At 43.8% G+C, this 7,643-nt stretch overlaps 1 long non-coding RNA gene across 1 annotated transcript; it reads right to left on the reverse strand.

The window, feature by feature from the left end:
- Positions 1-803: 803 nt before the first annotated feature.
- On the reverse strand, positions 804-4,774 carry LOC123058314 (uncharacterized). The gene is made up of 5 exons (XR_006427143.1): positions 4,124-4,774; positions 3,683-3,760; positions 2,379-2,977; positions 1,544-1,608; positions 804-1,119 (listed from the first exon to the last, which is right to left on the reverse strand). It is a non-coding gene; the product is annotated as an uncharacterized lncRNA (long non-coding RNA).
- Positions 4,775-7,643: the final 2,869 nt, after the last annotated feature.

Raw genomic sequence — 7,643 nt, forward strand, 5'->3', positions numbered from 1 at the left:
CAATAATGCCATTATTTTTTTTTTCTTAGCCCTTTTTTTCCTCTATGTGTATGGCACCTTGGCCCCACAACCCTGTTGACCGGTCCTCATTGACTCGGTTGACCACCCTCCAGCCCCACTTGTCATTGACAGTGGCTGACCAAGCACAATAATGCCATTATATTTGCAATGCATATAACTCATAACCGTGTATCGGATCTAAAAATGTCATATACTCCCTCCGTTCTGATACAATTATCGTTGGGCGTTCTCTCCGACCAGGTGAAAATATACAAAAGTACAGAAATACCCCTAGTTTCAAATCAGATCATCTTCCTCCTCCATCCGCGAGGCAGCGCTGCTCCAGGCCCCTTTGTCGGGCTCCTCCAAGCCAGCGCCCCTCCGCCGGGCTCCTCTAGGCCAGCAATCCTCTTTGCACCTCCACCCAGGAGACCTGGGATTGAATCCTAGCCTCCTCATTTTCTCTTAGCCCTTTTTTTCCTCTATGTGTATGGTGCCTTGGCCCCACAATCATGTTGACCGGTCCTCATTGACTAGGTTGACCACCCTCCAGCCCCATTTGTCATTGACAGTGGCTGACCGAGCCCGTGCTCCCCTGTTGTTTTACTTTCTTTTGCATATTTATAGTAATGCCATTATTTTTGTAATGCATATAACTTAATAACCGTGCATCGGATTTAAACATGTCATATACTCCCTCCATTCCGAAATAATTGTCGTTGGAAGTTCTCTCCAACCAGATGAAAATGTACAGAAGTACAGAAATACCCCTAGTTTGAAATCAAATCATCTTCCTCCTCCATCCGCGAGGCAGGGTTGCTCCAGGCCCCTTTGTCAGGCTCCTTCAGGCCAGCGCCCCTTAGCTGGGCTCCTCCAGGCCAGCACTCCTCTTTGCCCCTCCGCCGGGCTCCTCCAGGGCAGCGCTCCTCTTTGGCCCTCTGCCAAGCCCCTCATCGCCCCTGCTTCTCTTTCGGGCTCCTCCAGGCCAGCGCTCACCTCCTGCCCCGCCTAGCCCTGGCCAGCGCTCAACTCCTCCTCCGCCCCCACCTCCTCCACGGCCACCAGCGCCTCCATCCCAGCGAACTCCCCTGCTTCTGCTCATCTTTGTGGTAGGCACTCCTTCAAATTGTTCATGTTAATTGATCATGTTATTTTTGGAAACGTTCAATCATGATCTGCTAGTTTGGAAACGTTTACTCAAGAAATCGGTCAATCGGGATATCAAAATATTTTGGTAATGGAATACTAGCAGTATATTGGTATCAAGATCATGATCTGCTAGTTTTGGAAACGTTCACTCAAGAAATCAGTCAATCGGGATATCAAAATGTTTTGGTAATGGAGTAGTATACACTGTACATTCTCGCTAGGTGTGGGTACAAAATTACAGTATCTTGAGTGTCCCCACCAACAGAATTATAGTTAAGAAAATTCAGCCAGACGCAATTTCAAAATAGAAAGACCAGTCACAAAACAGAAAGTCTTGGTTTGAATTTCCCAAAAAAGAAGTCTTGGTTTGAAAATGGTACGTAGGTCACCTTACCAGCTTCTCTTTCTTTCATTCATTTCCATCACCATCACCTTGGCTCGAGTTCTCTTTCTTTCACACTGCCAAAGGAATTCAGTTAGGAGTAACACTAAGTGAATCAAATTTGCAGATGATGTACTGAAAAGGGTGTTGTTTCTTGACAAGAAAAGGCGGAATTGATGTACTGAAAAGGGTGTTGTTTCTGGAAAAAATTGTCATATTATGAGTTCACCTAAGAAAATTAAACTGGTTTCTGAAAGTTCGAATAAGGTGCACAAAGCCTTAAGGTTCAAATAAGATGACCATCACAGTAAAAGCAATATTGACATGGAGTAGACATTAGCACTAATTGAAATGAGTAAACACTAGCAATATTAACAGAATTAAACACTAGCAATATTAACGGGAGTAAACAGAAATATTAGTACAAGTGCCATACTACTGCAAGTGCTAAATCTGATTTGGTCTTTTGCAAGATTTTACTCCTACAATACTCCTAATTAACTGAAGAAGATCTTGAACTAATGTAAGAGAAGAGAAAAAGAAGAGAGAAGCAAGAATTTAGTTAATTTTAATTAACTAAAAAAAGGATCCAGTTAATTTTACTACTACACTAAATCTAGAATACTCCTACACTAAAGTACTCCTAATTAACTAAAGAAGACCTTGAGCCTTTTAAACAACATCAGCAACAGTATATAGATAAGCAATCATTTTTATGCTCTGCTCATCATCTCCGGACAGAAAATTACTCATCGAACTACCGTACTGAATCAAGAACTACTCATCGAACCACAGTACTGGATCAGAGAACCCATTTTAAATCAGAGTTGCAGAGCGAGGGGCTCACCGAGGTAGAAGGTCTTGGCATAGGCATCGCCAAGGCGGCCCCAGCAGAGCCACCAGCGGTGCTTACCCGCCTCGGCTTCCCGTGCAACATTCTGATGCAGAGGCCGGGGGTTATCCCCCTTTTCAAAAAAAAGTTAAATACTCAACTTGGTTCAGGCAACTTAATTTACTTGAATTCGGGATACATGCAACTTAACGAAACCATCAACTTGGTGGAACTAATATAGCACCACAGGCAACAATTGATTATGATTAAGTTGGGGTCTACTCCAGTTAAAGCTGGAGTACATGAGTATTTGACTGGAAGACAAGTGAAGCTACAACATTGTACTCCAGTTAAATAAGGATACAGTAAGCTTGAATTTCAGGATACAGTAAGCTTGAATTGCCACAAACTATCCATTAGCAAGCTGTCCTTTGTACACCTCAGCATGATGTCCCTTTGAATTGTCATTCTTGCTTTGACAGTAAACAGACACCAATTGATAGTAAACAGACTGAATTTATATGTTCTTCTTCTTGTACTTCTACTTCTACTTCATCTTACATATTCATATCTTTAGGAGAAAATGGATCTCCCAAACCTCAACTTCACTCCACCTGCAGAAGATGTGGATGAAAATGTTTAATTAACTAAAAATGTTTAACTTAGACTTAACTAAAAGAAAAGGTTTAATTTCAAGTTAATTAAAATTATCTAAAAAGAGGAGAGGATAAGATAAGAGAAGAGAGGAGAGATAAGAAGATAGAAAGAAGAGATAAGAAGAGATAAGAGAGCAAGAAGATGCTCCTACAGAAGAGGAGTAGAAAATTTCACTTAATTAACTGAAACTACTCCTACAGAGAAGATACTGAGAATCTGAACTACTGCTAATCCTCTTATTGCAAGCCAACAAATGTGCTCACTAAATGGAGTACTCCCTCTCAAAGTTGAAAATTGGCAAAACTGAACATTGGCATGTGTTGTACTCCTAGCAAATGTGCTCACTAAATGAATTTTTACTTTCAGGACACATTGGTAAAAACCTGAACATTGCTAACACTGATTTTCATTGACAGAAGCAAAGAATGGTCATGTAGACATTCAGAAGTTAGGCAATTCGACTCGATGGTGTATACAAACAACAAGGAAGTGTTCATATAGCACATTCAGGTGGAAACAAAATCACAGGACAACTTAAAGCTGGCCACCATGGTACCCCTCTCTCTCTCTCTCACACACACAGCGCAGAGCAAACTCAAAACTGAAATGCATTTTTGCTCTCACAAAAGAAAAAGAGAGGGAGGACGGCAAGTGAGGCTCACATTGCATCGCAGTTGAAGTAGGACTCGCTGGTGATTTTCAATCGGCGCCAACACCACACGGTGCTCAGTCTCCTCCTACTGCCACAATAGTAGTGCACAATAAACACACAAGCATAATGAACTCCAGATAGTCCTAAACTTTTATTCCATTACTGAACACTGCAAGGTGATGTTCTAAAAGTTTAGGAGTAGTAATCATTTTAAGCCAAAGGCACAATGAACACACGAGCACAATGGTTACTGACATTTATCATAAGCAGTTGCATGCATCATCTACTCCTAAACTTTCAGAGTACACGCCCTACAAGCAGTAGTACTCACTAATTTACAGAAATTTATCCAGTGTACTCGTAAACTTTCAGAGTACAAAACTTCATGCATCATCTCTAAAATTTACAGAAATTTATTCGATGATGTGCAAGCCAGCGGCGGGTGGGTTACTTGATGTGCAGGCCAGCGGCGGACGTGAGGTAGTCGAAGACTCCTTCTCCGGCAACTCGTCTCGGCATCCCACACGGCGCGGTCCTCGCGGGACTACACGAACCCGCCGACGGTTCTGCTTGTCGTGGTCGCGTGGGTGTGGCTGCTCCTGTCGGCCAGCGGCGCGCTGGCGGACGGCAGCAACAGCACGGTGTGCCTGTGCATGGGCCCACAATGCGTGCCGCCGTGCCCTGTCCCTGGGACACCGACGCTGACAATGTCGCAAACGCAGTTCCCCTTGTGCCCGCAGCGGCCGCCGGCGGTCGGGCCCTTCCCCTGCGCAGCGAGCCGGAGATCCCTGCCACCATGAGGAAGGTGGAGCAGCCGCGCTTCAGATCCAGTCATCGGAGATCCCCTCCACCCTGAGGAAGGTGGAGCAGTTGCACTTCAGGTCCAGCCGCTGGAGTAAAAATTAAATCTTGAAGAGGGAGAGGCGACGACATATGGCAACATGGAAAGGCGGCAACGACGCGAGAGGGAGAGGCGGAGGTGCTGCGTGCAGGGTAGAGGCGCCGGCGACGCATGCGATGGAGAGGCACCGGCGGCGGTGAGCTAGGGGTTCAGGAGCCAGCGAGCGAGTGGCTGAGCTGAGCGAGCGAGAGAGTGGGAGGGTAGTTTCGGAAACGACAGAATTGTCGTAACGCAATGGGAATTGCACTAGAAACTCCCAACGACAATTCTTTCGGAACAGAGGGAGTATGTAAATTGCTCATCGTTTCCTCTACTTTCATAATATCCATCATTCATCCATGATAAAATGATTAAAATTCTTGTTTGCATTTAATTTGCATAATGACATGTTAAAATGGTTTATTTCATAACTTAATAACCATAGATCCGAATTTAATAAACTTTATATGTAAATGGGGTAAGAAAATGCATAGATTAACACAGTGCACTTTATCTTACCTTTTAACAACAATAAAATATGGTTTAGGGCAGAACAGTACCAACTTTGAAATATGCATATGGGGATTTTCTAGAATTGTTGTTTGTTATTTCCGGGCTCATTTAAATTTGCCAAAATAGGTAGTTTATTTATGTTTCACCTCTTGACATGCTTAACTACATTTAATATTGATGTGTAGCATTACCGAGAGTGAACTAAATAATTGAATGTGGTGTTTTGTCAATATGCAACTCGTTGCATATTGAGCTCCAATTAATTTGTAGTAATGTTTGTTGCACTTTGCCAGGACATGCCTCATTAAGCCGGACATGCATCATATTTGATTATGCATCATGCCATGTTTATGCTCGTGTGTTTACCATGTTGTTTACTTCTTTTTGGTTGTGCTTCTTCTCGATAGTCTTGGTTTCATTGCATTTGTGAGGATTTGCTCGACTACGCTTGGTTTGTCTACGTGGGTTCGTCTTCTTCATGGACTCATTCTTCCTCCTAGTGGGATTTCAGGCAAGATGACCATCACCTTGGATCTCACTACTATCTTGGCTATGCTAGTTGTCTCGATGCTATCACTATGTTGCACTACCTACTACTTGTTTATCAAGCCTCCCAAATTGCCATGATAAGCCTCTAACCTTTTTCACCATCCTAGCAAACCGTTGTTTGGCTATGTTACCGCTTTGCTCAGCCCCTCTTATAGCGTTGCTAGTTGCAGGTGCAGTTGCAGGTTGTTCCATATTGGGACATGGATATCATGGATATCATGGTATATCACAATATCTCTTATTTTTAATTAATGCATCTATATACTTGGTAAATGGTGGAAGGCTCAGCCTTATGCCTGGTGTTTTGTTCCACTCTTGCCACCCTAGTTTTTGTCATACCGATGTTATGTTCCTTGATTTTGCATCCCTAACATGATGAGGGTTTATGGGCCCCTCTTGACAGTTCGCTTTGAATAAAACTCTTCCAGCAAGGCCCAACATTGGTTTTACCATTTGCCTAATAACAACTAAAACTCGCATAGGTACTTTCCGGACCCTGAGGATTCTTAATCAACCCCCGGGCCAGTGCTCCTCATGAGTGTTGGTCCAAACCTGTCAACCGCCGGTGGCCGCCAGGGGCAACTCTGTTATTTTGGCCTACCCGAAGTTTCGATAATCTGGTCATGGCCTAAGACGATATACATGCGGCTACTGTCAGGGTGTCGGCACCCCCGGGAGGTCTTGCTGGACTTGTTTTACCATTGTCGAAATGTCTTGTGCATCGAGATTCTGAGTCTGATCGGAGGGTCCCGCGATGGAGGATTGTCTCTGTGGATCATGAGCTTGTCATGGGCTAAGTTGGGACACCCCTACATGGTTTAAACTTTCGAGAGCCGTGCCCACAGTTATGTGGCAGATGGGAATTTGTTAATATCCGGTTGTAGTGAACTTGAAGTAAACTCAATTAAAATACACTAACCGTGTGCATAACCATGACTGTCTCTTTTTAGGGAAGTTAGAGAGGAGAACACAGTTGGGTAATGTTTGAACGTAAGTAGTTCAGGATCACCTATTGATCATTACTAGTTTGCGACAATTGTGTAGTTTCTCATCTTACTCTGGTATACGTAAATTAGCCACCATACAATGCTTAGTCGCTTGCTGCAACCTCCCCACTTACCCATTCCATACCCATTAAGCTTTGCTAGTTTTGATACCCATGGTAATCGGATTGTTGAGTCCTCATGGCTTACAGATTACTACAACAACAGTTGCAGGTACAGGTAATGCGATGATCATTACGCGAGAGCGATGTTTACTTGTTTTGGAGTTCTTCTTCTTCATCGATCTTGGGACAGGTTCCTGGTCGGCAGCCTGGGCTAGCCGGGTGGATGTCATTTGAGTTTCTGTTTGTGTTTCATCCGTAGTCGGATGTTGTTCTCATGTATGATGTTTGATGTATTCTTGCGGCATTTGTATGCCCTTTGTATGTACGCCCAACTATTATGTAATGGTATAATGTAATGATATCCACCTTGCGAAAGCGTGTCAATATGCGATTCTATCCTTGGTGGGACCTTCGAGTTCCTTTAGGATAGAGTTGCATATTGGGCGTGACAAGTTAGTATCAGAGCCTCGACCGACCATAGGAGCCCCCTTTCATTGTCTGTAGTTGGCCGTTCTCGAGTCTAGAAGAAAAACTTTTCTAAGTATAGTTATATCAGAGAGTAGGAATTCTTTTTACTCCTCAGTCCCTTCGTCGCTCTGGTGAGAAATCTTGACGTAGGTGCTTTGACTTACTCCTCTTCCCCTTCAAATTTTCTTTAGGGTCACGCGGTTAGTTTTTGTTCGTTGCGATGTCAGCTCTTTTCATCCGGCACAATTCTTTTGGAGTCATTCGACCCTCGTGGTCTTTTGCGAGATCAGTCCTCAGTCCTTTCTCAACGATGTGGTTTCCCCGTTGAAGTAGTCTCTCTTTTTCCCACCCGCCCACCCTTTTTCTTTTCGGAGCCGGAGTCCGCAACTGAGTCTCCACCCTACTCGTGCAAAGCCTTTGCACTCTTTCCTCAATTATTTCAACCGGTGCTTT

The sequence above is a fragment of the Triticum aestivum genome, chromosome 3A, assembly GCF_018294505.1.
Source record: "Triticum aestivum cultivar Chinese Spring chromosome 3A, IWGSC CS RefSeq v2.1, whole genome shotgun sequence".
Classification (NCBI taxonomy): Eukaryota; Viridiplantae; Streptophyta; class Magnoliopsida; order Poales; family Poaceae; genus Triticum; species Triticum aestivum.